The 17,476-nt window shown below is 35.9% G+C and overlaps 1 protein-coding gene and 1 pseudogene across 4 annotated transcripts in view; one reads left to right on the forward strand and one right to left on the reverse strand.

The window, feature by feature from the left end:
- ST6GALNAC3 (ST6 N-acetylgalactosaminide alpha-2,6-sialyltransferase 3) overlaps positions 1-17,476 on the forward strand; it is a 486,754-nt gene that overhangs the window by 211,171 nt on the left and 258,107 nt on the right. The window lies entirely within an intron of this gene.
- LOC112485990 lies at positions 10,325-10,443 on the reverse strand (annotated as a pseudogene).

Here is a 17,476-nt window from a genome sequence, read left to right on the forward strand (position 1 = left end):
GTAGCCAATATCATACCTGAGTCATTGCTTCTGGTTAATTTGATTCCTTGAAAATGGCTTCTGTATCTGCAGGATTTACAGGGTTTTTATTAGACGTTTATATTAAAAAAAAAAAAAAAGAGGCACTATTAATAACATAAATTGTTAGGGTCTTGCTTGATGTTTATCCTTTCATTGGTTTTAAATTATTTTTTTAGAAAGTGTTTATTGTTTGAATTTGCTGTGTCGTAATAAATTGATTACCTTATAAAAATTATCTCAGAGAATAGTTTGTCTCACTCTCATGTTTCATTACTTTTATTTCTGGCTGTCACTTAATATTCTGTAACCCTACTGGATCATGTTAATCATTTCACAAGTGCCTGTCACAGGTGGAAAATGAAACATGTGACTAAAATTTTTTACAAATTACTCTCATGAGGAAAATCCCACCAAAAATCAAGAACCCTTTCATTTGTTTAAATGTTAATGGATTGGATTTTGGAATGTTAAAGGAAAAACTGACCTAGGGAGGTAGTTTTTGAATTAGACATATTAACCAGGCTATCTTTGATAGTCTTTTGGTATAGTTTTTTAGACAATGACTTCACCACAGGATATTGGGCATTATTTTGGTCCTGTAGAAGTTATTTCTTGGGAGGAAACATGATCATAGTAAAGTGGTTTTAGGCTTTGGAGGCACACAGACATGATTTGAGTGCCAGTTCTCACACATAAAAATAGGGATGACGACATCAACCAGCAAAGTTATTACAAGAATTAAATAGGGAAAAGTGTATGAGATGCTTAGTTTCAAACTGATGCTCAGTGAATGAGTTTGTTTTATTTTCCCTATATTGATCAGTTATGACTTGAATTGCTCCATATGAATAACAGCAAAATACCAAAGTCCAGAATGCCAGACTTTATATTTAAATTTTAAAGAATCGAGGCTCAGGGCAGTAAACTTGTGAAGGACTTCCCAATCTCATTAGAAATCAGGGTTTTGTAACTTAAAACCACAATGAAAAGAGGGGGAAAAAAGCACAAGGAGGTATCATTACACACTAAATACCAGATTGGCAAAAATTAAGAATTTGACAATACCAAGTATTGGTGAGGATGTGGAACAACAAGAACTCATATACTGGTAGAGGGAGTATAAATTGCAACAATCACTTTGGAAAAAACAGCTTCCTGTTATTGAGTAAAGTTAAAGATCTACATACCCCATGCTCTAGCATTTCTGGTCATCCATATATTTGGTTAGAGACATTCATGAGCACGTGCAGCGGGAGACATGGATAGCATGTATGGCAGCATTGTTCACAACCGCTAGAGCCTGGAAGCAACCTAAACGTCTGTCAGTAGGAGAATGGATTAAAATTGTTCAACATACACTGAAATACTATATAACAATGAAAATGAAGACATTTCAGCTATATGTGACAACATGGATGAATCTTACACAAACATAATTTTGAGCAAAAGATGTAAGAATGAAAGAATACATGACGTGCATTTATTTATAGATCACAGGAAGAGGTAAACTAAATGATGTTGACTAGGGACATATATAGGAGGTAAAACTAAAAAGGAAAAAAAAAACTGAGGAAATTATAATCATATAAGTGAGAAGAGAAGTTACCTCTGAGAAAAATGAGTGGTTTGTGATTAGTGTGGGTTTCTGGGATATCAGCAATATCTTATCTCTTGATCCAATTGGAAGTTACATTCTAAATATTTTTTTAAGTATACATTCATGTGTGCACTTTTATGCATGTCTACTTTATAATAAAAATTAAAAATATATTCTGAGCCCAGCAAGAGATTTATTGACCAAAAATCACATAAAGCATTTCATCTAATTTAACAGCAAGAAATAACTAAAATGAAGCAATGAGGCATTAAGCTATCTAAAATGAACTAGAAATAGGCAATTTTATGCAAAGACTAGCAGATATACAGGTAACTTATTCTTCTAGTCTATGAACGATATAGAGAGAAGCTCCATATTGTAACATAAGTGCAGATGATAAGCTGAAATTTTTCCTGTGAGTTGAAAACCAACATAACACCCAAAAAGAATGACAGATTTTCCTTCACATTCAAACAGTGCTGGGCTAAATTGACAGGAAAGCAAAATTTGGGGCCTCTACCTCCCTACTCACTGATTTCATCTTTTTCCCCCATAGTCCCTTGAAACCATCATGTCTGCACTCTGCTCTTACTCCGAAATCCTCTGTGCATTGGTCTTCACCAAATACTGGCTTCAGGTGCAGTCCTTTCCAGAGAGAGTTGCGTCAAATAAGACTCAGGAGAAAAAAGTCTTAAAGTGGTAGATTTGATGTACGGGGGTAAATAGCTTTAATAGCAACCTTCAAGCCTTGCTTCAAAGGCAGCCACACTCTCTTGTCTCCTTATTCACCATATTCTAATCTGAAGAAAGGTCAAAAGCCATGGCTCAGCTGAGAAGTGATCTATTTATTTTAAGATGCTGGTCCTTGAGGTTTTCTCAGAAGTTTCTCAGAAGAAAACTTGTGCTTTCGAGAAACCACCAGACTTACCAGAATTTTTTTAAATACGTGGACATGCCAACAATGATTTCCAGACCTAGGATATCTGCAAACACGATGGTGGTTTTACTGGCTGATGCTTCAGCTAGACCAGACACTGCTGCCACTAGACATAGATTTTATGAGTGGAAACGTTTACGAGAATGTCTGTCTCTCCGCTACTGTCTAAAACAAGGTGGGAGTGAAGGTGGCCAAATTAGATTGAAAATTTAGTAGACACAGTGGAGAGCTGAGTTGCTTGGGAACAAAATCTGATTCTCTGGTTATCTTTAAAAATGTGATGAGTTCTCGTCCCTTTGGCTTGACACTAGTGGAAATATAGGCAATCTCATGAATCTGTGACAGTCTGCCCTGAAGGACTCACATATAGTAAATTATACCCAGTTTAAGCTCATTTTTATTTTATCAGTTCACCTAGTTTTTCAAAAATCTGTTCCCAAGAGAAGTACAAGAAGTAAAAGTATAAGGAACATGGAAAGAAGAAACATGTAGACTCGCTTATATTTCAGAGTGTTGGAGTATTTTTTTTTTTCTCATTCAAACCCATAAAAAGAAATATGTTGTGAAAACTATAAGGACTTTTCCAGAGGAGATAAATTGAAGAATTAAAACACCCCTCCCACTCTATAATGACAAATATAATGCAGTTGGTGATTGGCTCCCATCCTTTGCCCTGTCTCTTATTCTTAACCAGTGTGGATAAAGTTCTTATATATGAGGGAGAGGAAATCTTGAGAAGTGGGGAATCAACATAAGTGCCAACTATGTGACTGCTCAAACCCTAAAGTCTGATCTGGCCACAGAACCCATAATGCCTCAAGGATGTTTGAGCTGACAACAACCATGAGGCAGCACCAAACCAAAGCTTAGACCAAAGGTGATTTAGATTTTACAACAGGGTCTATACTTCCCTTCCTCCCCACCTCCTTTAATTTTTTGACCCACTAGCTGCTCAGACTTTGCCTTGCCAAGTCACTACTGTGTTAATAATGCAACTCTCCATTTAAATAGGACTGAATTTGGGCATTCCCACTTATGGCTTTAAGGCAGTTACTGTATTATCAACTGATCTGGGTAAAAAGCATAATCCATACATGTTTTTTAAAAAACAGCATATCAACATATCCATGCTTGGCAATATCCTGTGAACTCTACTTTCTCCTTAACACACATTTTAGTGATCCGTTTTAAATCAATTAATAGTGTAATAGGAAAGGTGTAAACGATGAAGGTACCTTAAGCCTTCGTTCAAGGGAATCATTGTTTCTCCTCATTGTGATCATGGCAAATTTTGAAGAAAGAGAAGAAAGTGAATTTCAGGCTAGGTTCTGTCTGTAGTTTCCAGATCATGCAATCAGTCACCATGGTTTTTTGTCGTTGTTGTTGTTGTTGTTGTTGTTGTGTGACCTAGTACGAAGACATTGCTCAGAGCAAATAACCTGCAACTTATTTGCATTAACCATTAGATAAGAGAATCAAGCTCTGACAATCAATAGAATGCCACATCCAGATCTTCTTGGTGATCAGTAGGGGCGGAAGATGTCTCTTTTAGAGCTGATAAAAGAACCTTAATGTGCTAGAGCTGCAGAGGTTTTCTGGTATTTGGAGAAAAGTGATCTTTCAGATGGTGCCTAAAGATGTGCCAAGTGAAGAAGCACAAGATTTCCAGAACACAGCAATCAGGTTGTAGGGGTGCATATTGATTGGCTTAACAATTTAATGAGGCCAAACATGCCTCTTTAAATAATGAGAACATTTTAAAGCCTCAAGTAGACTAAATAAGAATACTTAGGATCAGTTGCTGTGACAGACAGGCCGCACCATCCTAATTAAAGATGTGCATAACATATTGATGTTGCAATAGAATTTTCCAAGTTGTAGTTATAGCAACAATTAAGGAACAGAGCTGCCTTTCTTGGTAATAAAAGCACACATTCTACACATTCAAATAAATGTCCACATGTAACTAAAGCTGATATGAATAGGTTTTCTATATTTGGGAATATAGGCTTTGGATTTTATGTAAGTACATTGAGAACAATTATATGCAAATATATGTTCCAAAACTTTAAAACTAATCAATTTAATTGTTAATTAAAATCTGAATATTCACATTTGTATAGTCATAAAGAAAAAGAAATTTCAACTGTTAAATTATTATAGAAAAAGAAACAACTAAATTAATATATAATAACGATTACTTATTTGACATGTACATATCGGATTAATCATTTTAAACATAATTTATCTTTTTCCCAAGCATGATGGCATGTATTTGCTAAGTGGAGAAGTGATTATGTTTCTCACTCTGCTTATAAAATATCAACTCCCAAAGAATGGCCATATCTCAAGGCAATCTATGCTCTAGTACCAAAAGAGAAGGACAGATATCATTGTACGGTAAAACAATTCCAGACAGCTTTTGTGAGGGAGATGAGACGTGTGTGTAGGAGAAGGATTAGGTGGGATAGAGAGAGAAGAAAAAATAGAGTTGAGGATGTCGATGAGGTATAATTTTCCCTTCTTCCTTTCTAGGTTCTTTGGCCGATCTAATAATTAAATCGACATAAGACAGGTTACGAGGAGAAAAATAAACTCAATTTCATACAGCAGGCCTACAAAGATATGAGACTCAAAAAGCGGTCAGGCAATAGAAGCTTATATGCTATCCTGACATGAGGAAAGGGATTGGAGTCTGGGGCTTCAGAGAGAGGAAAGCAATTCATAGGATAATAAGAAGAGCAGATGTTTGGTAAACAAATGTTTGCCCTGCCATGCAGAGAGATTTCTTAGGTGAGAGTTATCTCTGTTGTCACAAATGGCAAGATTTCATTCTTTTTTTATGGCTGAGTAATATTCCATTGTATATATGTACCATTTCTTCTTTATCCAATCATCTATTGATGGAGACTGAGGTTGCTTCCATATCTTAGCTATTGTACATAATGCTGCAGTGAACAAAGGAATGCATTTATCTTTTTGAATTCGTATTTTGGATCTTCAGATAAATACTCAGAAGTGGCATTGCTGGGTCATGGTAGTTCTATTTTTAATTTTTTGAGGAACCTCAATACTGTTTTCCATTATGGCTGCATCAATTTGCAATCCCACCAACAGTTCACGAGAGTTCCCTTTCTTCCACATCCTCACCAACACTTGTTGTTTGTAGATTTTTTGATGATATCCATTCTAATAAGTGTGAGGTGATATCTTATTGTGGTTTGAATTTTTGATGATTAGTGACGTTGAGCATCTTTTCATATGTCTATTGGCCATCTGTATGTCTTGTTTGGAGAAATGTCTATTCATGTCCTCTGCCCATTTTTAAATTGCATTATTTGTTTTGTTGGTGTTGAGTTGAGTGAGTTCTTAATCTATTTTCAATGTTAACCCCTTATAAGATGTATCATTAGCGAATATCTTCTCCCATTTGGTAGATCGTCTTTTCCTTTTGTTGATGGTTTCCTTGTGACAAAATGGATGAACCTAGAGTGAAATGCTAAGTGAAATAAGTCAGAAAACAAAATAAATGAACAAATAAGACAGAAACAGACTCATAGAGAGAAAACAAACTGATGGTTGCCAGATGGAAGAGGGTTGGGAGGCTGGGTGAAAAAGATGAGGGATTAAGAAGTAGAAATTGGCTATTAAAAAAACTTATTGAGGGGTCACTTTGTCAGTAATATAGATGTTTAACCACTATGCTGTACAACTGAAACTAATATAACAGTGAATGTCAACTGTAATTGAAAAAAAAAAAAAAACAGTTATCTCTAGTAATAGCTCTCTTGCTGGTATAGGCCCCCTTTCTAATGTAAATTTCCCCTAGAAAGGGCAATTTCTACTCTGTTTTTAAAGCTCTCCTGTGTCAGCAGCTTCTTAAAATAGTCAGCTTAAAAGAATCTCCATGCCAAAGAGGCACATCTTGGGGTGGCACATTCTGCTATCCTTCAGAGAAAAGAGCAAAAGTAAAAGTTCAGAGGGTACACTGTCCATTTTTTTTCAGCTCCTTCCACTCCCAGTAGGCCAAGAGCACTATGCCATAGTCACGATAAACTTCTGTCTGTGCTGGTAATCACCACTACCTCACACTCTGTTGTTCCATTTCTTACCTCTCTCTGGTTCCACTACCCTTAGTTCTGGGCTCCTCATTTTGTTTGGCTGGTTATCCAGTCTTGCAGTGCCCTTACCTTGGTCCTGCTGCCCCCCAAACCACATAGGCAGCCAGTTACAATGCTTCCCACTTTGTATCCCTGAGATGGACATGGCACCCCATGCCCAAAGGGCCCCCGAGGCACTGCTGCAGGCCTGCATGATCCTCTTTCTTTCCAGAGAAGGAAATCAGACACATGTGGGCACAGCAAATAGGCCAGTCTGGCTGGAATGCAACTTACTCTGGTATAGAGGATAGAAAATGCATTCATTAGGTAATTATGAACTTGGAATGCGAAGGGATCCCTGGAAAGGGAGAAACCACACTCATACTTGCAAATCAGTAATACATATAATGTGTATACACATCCCTATACATGGAACATTATATACAAATATACAGAAAACACATACATCCATATATATGTACATGCATACAATATATACATACACATATGCTCACAGAACAATTTATACTTTCTTAAATACAAACATATATAAATTATATACATATATACTCTAATACATAGTAAAATGGTTAATGGGTATAATTAACCCGCTAGATATATATAGCGCCTCTTGTGCTTGTCTATTCTCCACTGCCCCTTTATTGAAGAAACAGTCTCTTCCCCTTCTGGCCACAAGGATGGGAAGAAAATTCAGGCTAGTGATTTGCCAATCAAGTGATTGGTCAAAAGGTAGACATAGGGCCCAAGATGAGCCATTTTTAACCCTTCCCAAATTTTATTGTTCTTCAGGGTAATGCTGTGGGAAAGGCCCTTTTTTGTTTGATGATAGAGTGTTGAGATATGAGTCTCTGGGTGTCAGTGGCTGTGCTTCCTGGAGAGAATGAGGCCAAGACACTGAGAGAAGCGGAAACCAGTTGTAGAACTAAGGTGTGAGCCTCAACAATTCTCTATTGCTGAGACCAGCCATTATTGAAGCCAGTCTACTGTCCCCATGTGGTTTGAGTATATAAGCCAATAAATCCTTCTCTTTCATGTTTGCTGGTTTCAACTATTTTAGTCACTTGCAACCAAAAATGTTCTAGCCGATATATATATTATACTTTATAGTTATTTTACAACAACAGCAACAGCCAAACATTCTGAAACTCAGCTTTAAACAAGGTGGAGGATGAGAGAAGCTATCTTTCCAAATCCATACGTCAAAACTGCTGGGAGGCTGAGCATGAGAAGACACATCCATCAGTCCCTTAGTCGGCTGAGGTGTCCATAGAGATGCCTGCTGTTTATCTTCCTGCTTAGGGACATATATTTAGGAAATTAGCTTGTCTTTTGAAGGAGGAAAGTAAAGGTCACAATTTTCAAGGTCATGAAGCCAGAAAATGGCTGGACAAGACTGATAACTTGCTCAGTTTCTAATCTTACTCAACTGATAAATCACATACTTTTTATTATAATTATTCAGAAGAAATCTTCCCTATTGCTATGAGACATCATCAGTCAAAATAGATCGATTTTCACTTTACAAATTACATCTGTTATTGATAAAAGATCCATTATCATAGTTTTCAATGATGTATTGGTTCCCTAGGAAGACATAAGAGGATTTTATTCATTACATAACCTTAGGTAGAAAAATGCCTATTTGCCAACTGTCGTGTTAACATACTTGAAAGGGGCCTATTAGAATTCAAATATCAAATAATTACCTCATTAGTGACAAGCAAAATAGAACAGAGCACCCGCCAAAGAGCACCCTGATTTGAGAATTGAAAAGATAATAGAACTAGAGGACCCCCAATGGCAAGAAGTTTTGTTCAACTTTTCTCAAGTCCCAGCTAAATAGCCTGACAAAGTGACAAACACAAAACCATTCATCAAGTGGCAGTTAGTATTAACTAATAACTAATATTCATCACTCACCAAATATTTAATAAGTGCTCTCTCTGCTTCAGACAATGTTCTAAGGATCAACAATGAACTCCACTTTAAAGAAAAAATTGGGGTTCATGAAGGAAGAGATAGACTCGGTGACACGTACCTTGGAACAACACCACCCAGAGGGCACTGACATTTCAGCATGAAAGATTAATTCTATTGCTGTGAAGAACAGAGAACATTCAAGTCATTTCAATTAAATAATTGTGTTCAATGTTTGGAAGTTAATTTGTCACTAAGTAGATGGCTTCTGATTGTGATTTCTCATTTTCCAGAGTAGGCTTTCAAAGGCTTCCTTATAAAAGAAAAATATTCATTAAATAATTTTACTTCAAAATTAACTATATAGCTACTATAGCAAATGTTATCCCATAAGGCTTGGGAAATGGTATACCTGGTTAATTGAGTAATCTGGCTTATAGAAATGTTTTAAGTATTTTATAAATATATTATTGACTTAAAGGAAAAATGAAAGTGAGAGTTTTGGTCTGGCAATATAGTGGTTTAAGATAACCTGACAATTCTTCTGCTATAACTTGATTTTCTAGAAACCCTGGATAAAATAGGATATATTATTTAATGTCTAGCTGGCCTTGCCAGAAAGAAGGCACCAGAAACTGAGGAAGGATGGAAAGAGAAGTAAACATGAAAGCTGACGGTGGGGTTTCCTGGATGTTTATCAGTATCAATAACTGAGGATGTGGGTAATATCAACCCTATAGGACAAAAGGCAAGGATTGGGTCCAGCAAAGGTGGAGAGTGAGGTACCCTCACGCTGTCCCCCAAAAACCTAAAGCTGGGACTTTACAAGTTCTACCCTAGTAAGAACGTAGGCTAGGAAAGCACCCATGAAAACTGGCACAGAAAACAGAGAAGGAAGCTTATTTATATATTTGGTCTTTGACTAACAAAAAATTGTCCCTGGAAATTAAAAATGCTAGACCTGTACCCTAGGGGTCAGTTTGAATTTTATTACTTGATTTTCTAGAAACCCTGCAAGCTGAGAAATCAACCAAAAAATTGGTTCCCAGCTAGTGATAAACTGGGGTTAGAAGCACTTTAACTCCTCTGGATGTTGTTCCCACAACTCAAACACAAGAGATTCTTAAAATGCACATGAAAAATTATAAACCATATTTATTGTGATTATTCATATGCTTTGCTATAAAAATTATTACTGTTTGATTACAGTGTGTTTCCCTATACCCAATTGCGGTGATTCATAATATACTGCACATTTGCTCTATTAGCCAAATTCCAAATTCCAAAATGTAACTGGTTGAAAGGATTTGGGATGAGGGACTGTGAACCTGTGTGCTTAAGCACTTCACATGCCATTACCCCTTTTAGCCCTTACAGACTACATACTATTTTACTAATTTAACTAGTTTTTTAAGGCCCCAGATTGATAACTATGCCAGTGACTTTATTGTCCTGTGAGGGCAAAAAAAGAGACTAAAATGGCCATGGTCAGCAAGTTCCATTAAGTGGTTTCATGGAAAGTTTGTTGGTTCTAGTTAGAAAGTTCATCAGACCACACTTATTGAAACCACTACACACTGGGCTCTGGAACTGTAAGGAAGAAAGCACTTTTGTCTAAAAGTACAGAACAATTTTTCTTTTTTATTTTTTTTTAGGCTAGGCAACCCTTGGTTGCCTTTCACAGACTGCAAGGACCTTGTCAGTTTATAATCCCTTATTTTTTATTTTTTACGCCTACGGCACCTGGTCTTCCTAGGTGGTCTCCCATCCCAGTATTAACCAGGGTCGACACTGCTTACCTTCCGAGATCAGATGGGATTGGGCTTGTTCAGAGTAGCATGGCTGTAGACCAGTTTTTCATAATGTTAAATGGTCATAAGCGAGATAGAGTTTACGTAAAGATTATTTCAACTCTTTATTTATTTATTTTTTGTTTGTTTTGTTTTTTGGGTTTTTTTAATATATTTTAACTCTTTAAATGTAGACATAGAAAGATGGTTTGGAGATAACACAAGATGTTAACTGCAGTGGTCTGTCTGGGTGGTAAATTTTAGATGACATTTTTCTTAAACATGTTTTTCAGTTTTTCTACAATGAGTATGTATTGCATTTATTACTAGAACTAAGTACTTTATTTTTTAAGCACCATCTATCTGTGAGACACTCCAGAGCTGTTTCCATCATCATCATCATCATCGAAAAAAAAAAATGAATTTAGAATGTCAAGATAAATATATTGTCTGGAGTACCTTTAAAAGTGAGTACTCTCCTGCTTCTTAAATGTGGGTTGCTTATATAGTGACTTCCTTCCAAAGAATACAATATGGAAAGGGAAAAACATAGTAATTTAACAAAAGAGAAACCTGAAAAATAATACCTCAGCCAGATGATCAAGGTCAACATCAGTAGTGATACATAGTATATATCCTTCATATGATGTCAACATCAATAGTGATAAAACAGTATATATCCTTTATATGATGTGGTGAAAATGGCACTTTGCCTCTGTGCTCTTCTTCCCTCAAACCCTGTTCTAATCATGAGAAAAGCACCAGACAATTCCAAATTGAGGAGCATGCTACAAAACACCTGCCCAGTACTCCTCAAACCTGTTAAGGTCATCAGAAACAAGGAAATTCTGAGAAACCACACAGACAATGGAATCCTAAGGAAACATGACTATTAACTGTAATATGATATACTGGATGGGATTTTGGAACAGAAAAATGACATTAGGTCAAAACTAAGGAAATCTTAATAAAGTGTGGCCTTTAGTTAATAATTACCAATAATGGTTCATTAATTATAAAAAATGTATCATACTTATATAAGATTCTGATAATAAAGGAAACTGGATATAGGGTATACGGGAACTCTTTTGTCTTCTTAGTGTTTTTGTAAATCTAAAACTGTTCTAAAATAAAAAGTTTAATTTTAAAAATGGCTTTAGGTTTCAACCTGTGTATCTGGAAGGTTGAAACTGCCATTAACTGAAATGAGGAAGACCGCAGAAGGAGGTGGTTCAAATAATTTGAAATACATACTAGTCCAGCTCCATAGGGAAGGGATGTATAAGATAAATGCTTTGTGAATACATCATTATTATTCTATACTGAATACAATAGATACTTTTTTGGGGGGGAGGAGTGAGTATTCTAGAAATAATTATTGCCTTGTCCTCAAAAAGCTTAAGAAATACAAGTCCTTCAAAGATTCTCAAAGAGTCCCCCAAGAACACATGCAGAAGTCCGTGTGAGCTTTTAAATTCTCTTAGCTGTACTCATGCACTACAGCAGTTTCTAACATTGTAATGCAACCCACTTTATGGCAATGTAACTTATTTGTAGAATTCCTAGGAAGGAAAGGTACAACGTTAATAACATTTTGGTGGTTCCATACACTATTGTATTTTGCCAATGACCCTTTCTAATAAGGTTCAATAATATTTATTGGATCAAGGAGACTTAAGTATCTTTCAGATATCTTATCCAAAGCTCACAGAACGATGTTTTCAACGTGTCCCCAGAAGATGGTAACGATAACATAACAACAGTAATAATAGTAATGATGACGATGATGATAAGCGAACATATCTAGTGCTTACTGTGTTCCAGACACTGTTCTAAATGCTTTACATGTTCTAATTTATTTAAACCTCATAACAGGTAGATATTTTGTAGGTATTTTGCAGATGAGGAAACAGAGACACAGAAAAATTAAGTCACTTGTCCAAGGTTATATTGTCTTTAAGTGGAGTTTCTGAGATTTGTACCTATCTCCATAGTCCCTGCTCTTAACCACCACATATACTGCCTCTTGTAGTAATAGCTACCACTTATATCGTGTAATCACATCTCTGCATGAAAGGACTTGTAAAACTTGGGGATTAGGAAGGGGACTTCTTTCTTCTTCAAAAAATGCCTCTTATATAGACACATACACATACACACTCATTCCTTTTCCACATTTCTTATGTATGCCAGAGATGGATAACTGCTAACTGAAGCACTTTGATAATTTCAAAATGTCCTGTATTGGTAATTTTGCCCCAGTTTTAATATGTAGAAGTACTGCGCACCTATGTTGTATTTTTATGGCCTTTATTGTTTCTTGAAAATCCTTGAGACTGAAGTAGTTTCATTTAAATATACTGTTATACATGTTTCCTATTTAGTCTTTCTCTATATGCAAACAGATTTATGAAGGTGTAATTGGTATATATAAAAGTTTGTGTATATTTTTATCTTGCTCATCACTTATCATTATACTGTTTATTCTTTAATCTTTCTCTTTGTTTTGGGAAACCTATTTTGTGTATGTGTATGGTGTTAATTAGCTCTATTTTTGTGCTCATTACTTTAGTTCATTTTTGGAAATACCATCTTTTAAATTATTGTTTCCTGGTGGGATTATACTTGCTTCCTCTTTGCTCACCTTTTCCCCACAATATTTAATAAATTCACACTATATCACTTTGTTGAACGAAATGAAAAGTCTTGTTTGTATCTGATAAGTATTTACACAATAGTGCTGTGTAACAAATCACCCCAAACTCAGTGGCTTCAATGATAATTACTTATTCTTGCTCACCTTTCTATGGGTCACCTAGTAAAAGGCCCATCCAGTGGACTCAACTGGGTTTGGCTCCATAGCTGAAAGTTGGGTCCAGGTCTGCTTCATGTGTCTTTCTTCACTAATGGCCACCGGGCCACCTGAAGCATCTTCTTTTCACAGTGAAAGCAAAACTCATGAATGATTAAGCCCGACTTTGAAAGCACACTGCAAGCTTCTGCTTTTTTCACATCTGCTAACAGCCCATTGACCAAAAGCAAGTCACAGAGCCAAGCACGTAACGAAGGGGCAGGAAAATATACTTCATCCACCATGAGGCCGAGGCAAGTTACATGGTCAAATTCAACATTATTGGAGTTGAAGGTATATTCCTCCTATGGAAGTGAGTGTGGAGCGAGTGAATATTTGCCAAAAATAAATTTACTTACCCACACTAGTGAAATATTTATTGGAATTTTATTATATGTTAACTTGATGAAAACAGACACTTTTATAACAATTGCTCTTTCTATTAAGACTATATTATCAAGTAATTTTCAAGTAATTTGCTGAAAAAGTACATGTATATACATTTTAAGCAAAGTACTTGTAGCACCTAATAGCAGCTCAATAAATGTTTGCTCGGCTGTTTTATTTTTCTTATATTTAGTGCAAGCTTTTAAAAATCATATTTATAGCTGTTTATTTTTGGTATTTAACAATACTATTTATTTTACATATTGGATTTGCATTTATTTGCTATGCTGAACTCTTTTATGAGTTTTTGGTAAATTTTAGAAGTTATCTTTGGATTGTTTCATTGTGCAATCTTAATATTTTTACATGATCTTTTTCACTTTTTTTTTTAATATTTACTGCATTGGCTCTAACTCATCAAACAATTGTGAACAAGAGCTTCTAAGGAGATTTTTTAAGAGTGCTTCTAATGTTTGATTGCTCAGTATAAAGTTGACCTGACTTGGTTTTCTTTACTATATTAGAGAAGATTTAATTGCTTTAAAAATTTTTTTTTAAAAAAATTGTGTTTGTATGTGTTGAATTTGATGCAATGTCTTTTAGGCATTTTTTGAAATAACAATGATTTTTCTCTTGAAACTTATCAATATGGTACTTTCTTGTTTTGAACTACCTTTATTGCTAGTTAATTATTTCCCATGGCGTATGTATTAAGGTTCTTCAGAAAAACAAACGAAATGTGTGTGTGTGTGTGTGTGTGTGTGTGTGTGTGTGTGTGTGTGTGTATACACTGTATATTTCATACACTGTGTGTGTATATATACACACAGAGACAAAAAGCATAAATTACACACACACACACACAGAGAAAGAGAGAGATTTCTTTCAAGGAATTGGCTCATATGATTGTGGAGGCCTTATGTGTCCAAATATAGTAGAGTAGTCCAGAGTGCTTAGGCTCAAGGAGGAGTTGCCATTTGAATCCAAAGGCAGTCTGCTGACAAAATTCCATTTTGCTTGGGAAGGTTAGTCTTTGTTCTATTAGGCCTTTAAATGATTAGATAACACCCATCCACATTATGGAGAATTATCTGCTTTACTCAAAAAGTCTAAAATTAAGTGTTTATTGCACCTAGAAAACAACTTCACAGACACGTTCAGAATAATGTTTGACAAAATACGTGGGTGTTATGGCCCAGGCAAGTTGACACATAAAATTAACCAAAACCATGTGTAAGGCATTTAATCATTGAATTTGAAAATTTCTCACAAATACTCTATGGGTTATATAACATTATCCCCCCATATTGTAGATGAGGAAATTGAGACTAGGACAGGTTATACAACTCACTCCACATTACACTTGTTCAAAGCGGCAGGGCTGAGTCTTGAAACCTGGAATTTAGAGCCCCAGGTTTTAGTCATATGATCAAATGCAGAAAAAGAGCATCTAATGTGCTGACATGTTATTCACTATACTGGCCCTGCTTCCTTTGCTCAGGACTCAACTGCCTGTATCCCTTGTATGCGATTTAATCTGGATTGCATTTGTTGAGTTGGATGACGAGTATAAGAGCTGAGATTTTACTTACTGGTATGAGCTGCTGTAAGTCGATTATCTTTTTGCAGCCCACATCTAGGCTGAGCACAGGAGTGAAGCTCTCCTCTTGACTTTTTACTCTGTTGTACTGATAGGCATAACAACCATTTTACTACCATTTTTGCTCTCTTGCTGATGAATTGACCTCATATTTCTCTCTTTACATTTTTCAAAGCATGCAGTACTGTTTTATGAGTTACTTAAGCTTTGTATTGAAAGCAGTATGGTTGATACCTGTTTCATCATTGGCTGCACTGAGCCTTTTAACCCTGTATTCTTGAAATAATAGAGCTCTCAGGTAGGTGTGTTCAGGACAGCTTTTCAGAGTAGAAATGTTGACTTTCCCAAATTAAAGAACTAGTGGAATAGGGTAAGATAATTCTCTTGATTTTAAATTAGGTTAAAATTAACATTGTTTGACAAAAATCCACTGAGGATAAATATGAGGCACAGTTCTAGGTTCTGAGCCAGGTGCCAAATAGCCTTTGTGTTTCTTTCTCGAGCAACTACTTCAAAGAAACAGATTTGTTTTTGGTATCTGTGGGAGCCACATGAATTTGATCTGACTTCGATTGCCCTCATCATCTTCAGAATATGTCTGTCTGTCTGTCTGTCTATCATCTATCATCTATCTATATCTATTTATTTATTTAGTACATGGGTCTGTGGTTTCCTTATTTGCTTCTCGAAACCTGCATGATCATTATAATTCTCCTTTTCATGGAATAACCCATCATCCTCAGCCTGTTGTTATTATCCTCACTTAGAGTTTGGGAATGGAGTCACCTAATATGAGGTCATTTAGCCCTGGGTGAGTGGTATGCCTGTATTAAAAATTCTTACGCTAAAAAAAAGCACAGGAATCATGGCAACAAAATAATATTCACCATCTGAGCCACCTTGACATTTTCCTACTAGTCGGAAGCTTTCTTTTTTTCTTTCTTTCTTTCTTTCTTTCTTTCTTTCTTTCTTTCTTTCTTTCTTTCTTTCTTTCTTTCTTTCTTTCTTTCTTTCTTTTTTTTTCTTTCAAAATAGAGGAATGCATCTTAAAAACTGTAGGCTACATAATCATGCCCACGAGCTTTCTCTCTTCCATGCATCCTGCCCCTATAACTAGTTTTCTCTGTAAGTGATGTTAAGTATACAGAAAGCCAATTAGGAACTTCCACTTGGGATTCCTCTTTTAACCATGTCTTAAAACTTATGTGATTTAACTGCTAGGAAAAGATGTTAGAAGAAGATGTCCTATATTGGACCTTTAATTTTTCATCTTTATGCCTTACTTCAAACTAACAAGCTTTTCTCTTTGCTATCTCTACATGTAGAAAATCTACCTATTACACAAAGCCCAGTCCAAAGGCCATTTCCTTCATCCTGGCTTGCCTCATTCTCCTTAGAAGTCTCAGCTCCTTCTTATGAACCCTCTCAGAACTTTTTTATGGTAACTAATAATGCTCGACACTTGTGTAATTTTTTATACTTTATAAAGTTTATGGACATATCAATCCATTTAATAAATAATTTTCTGAACTTGGTTGTATCTTCTATTTTACATTCAGAACATTAAACAAATGAAGCACAGAGAGGATAAGTAATTATATGCCACACAGCCGCCCTCTGTCTTCTGTCATCACATCTCTTCCTTTGCCAGGTATATCCTGTTGGTCTCAAATTATCATCATCATCATCTTAGCTAACCTTTATTGAGGACTTTGAGGACTTTGGCAGGCGTTCTTCTCTGTTGCTTATATGTAGGAGAAGCAGAAGCAGCAGCATTAATACCTAATACCTTTTTTCCATATACTCAGTCTTCAAAGCAACTCTGTGCAGTAGGTACCATTATTATCTTGTTATTTACAAATGAATAATCCACTAGATGGAGAAGTTAAGTAACTTATTTAGGGTCAGATAACCTCAGGAAACAACTGGAATGTCACAGTCTCTTCAGATCACACATCTGGTGTCTAATTGAGTGAAAATGCTGCAAAAACTCATAATTTCCAGAGACCACCCTTCAGCCACATTGCTGCAGGAAGGGTGAGCTTCATCTCCTTCTGCACTTTAAATATTTAAGGCGTGCATTCCATTGGTAGAATCTAAAAGGTGCCTGGGACCCTAGTGGCAAGGAAGTATGGGAAATGTAGTTAGTTTTTCAGCCCTTGCTACATAGGATGCGGGAAGAAAGAGCACAGAAGATTAAAATGGATACTGAGTACCAACAGACTATATCAACATAACTATTATAATGATGTGAG

The sequence above is a fragment of the Pteropus alecto genome, unplaced genomic scaffold (assembly GCF_000325575.1).
Source record: "Pteropus alecto unplaced genomic scaffold, ASM32557v1 scaffold25, whole genome shotgun sequence".
In the NCBI taxonomy this organism is placed as follows: Eukaryota; Metazoa; Chordata; class Mammalia; order Chiroptera; family Pteropodidae; genus Pteropus; species Pteropus alecto.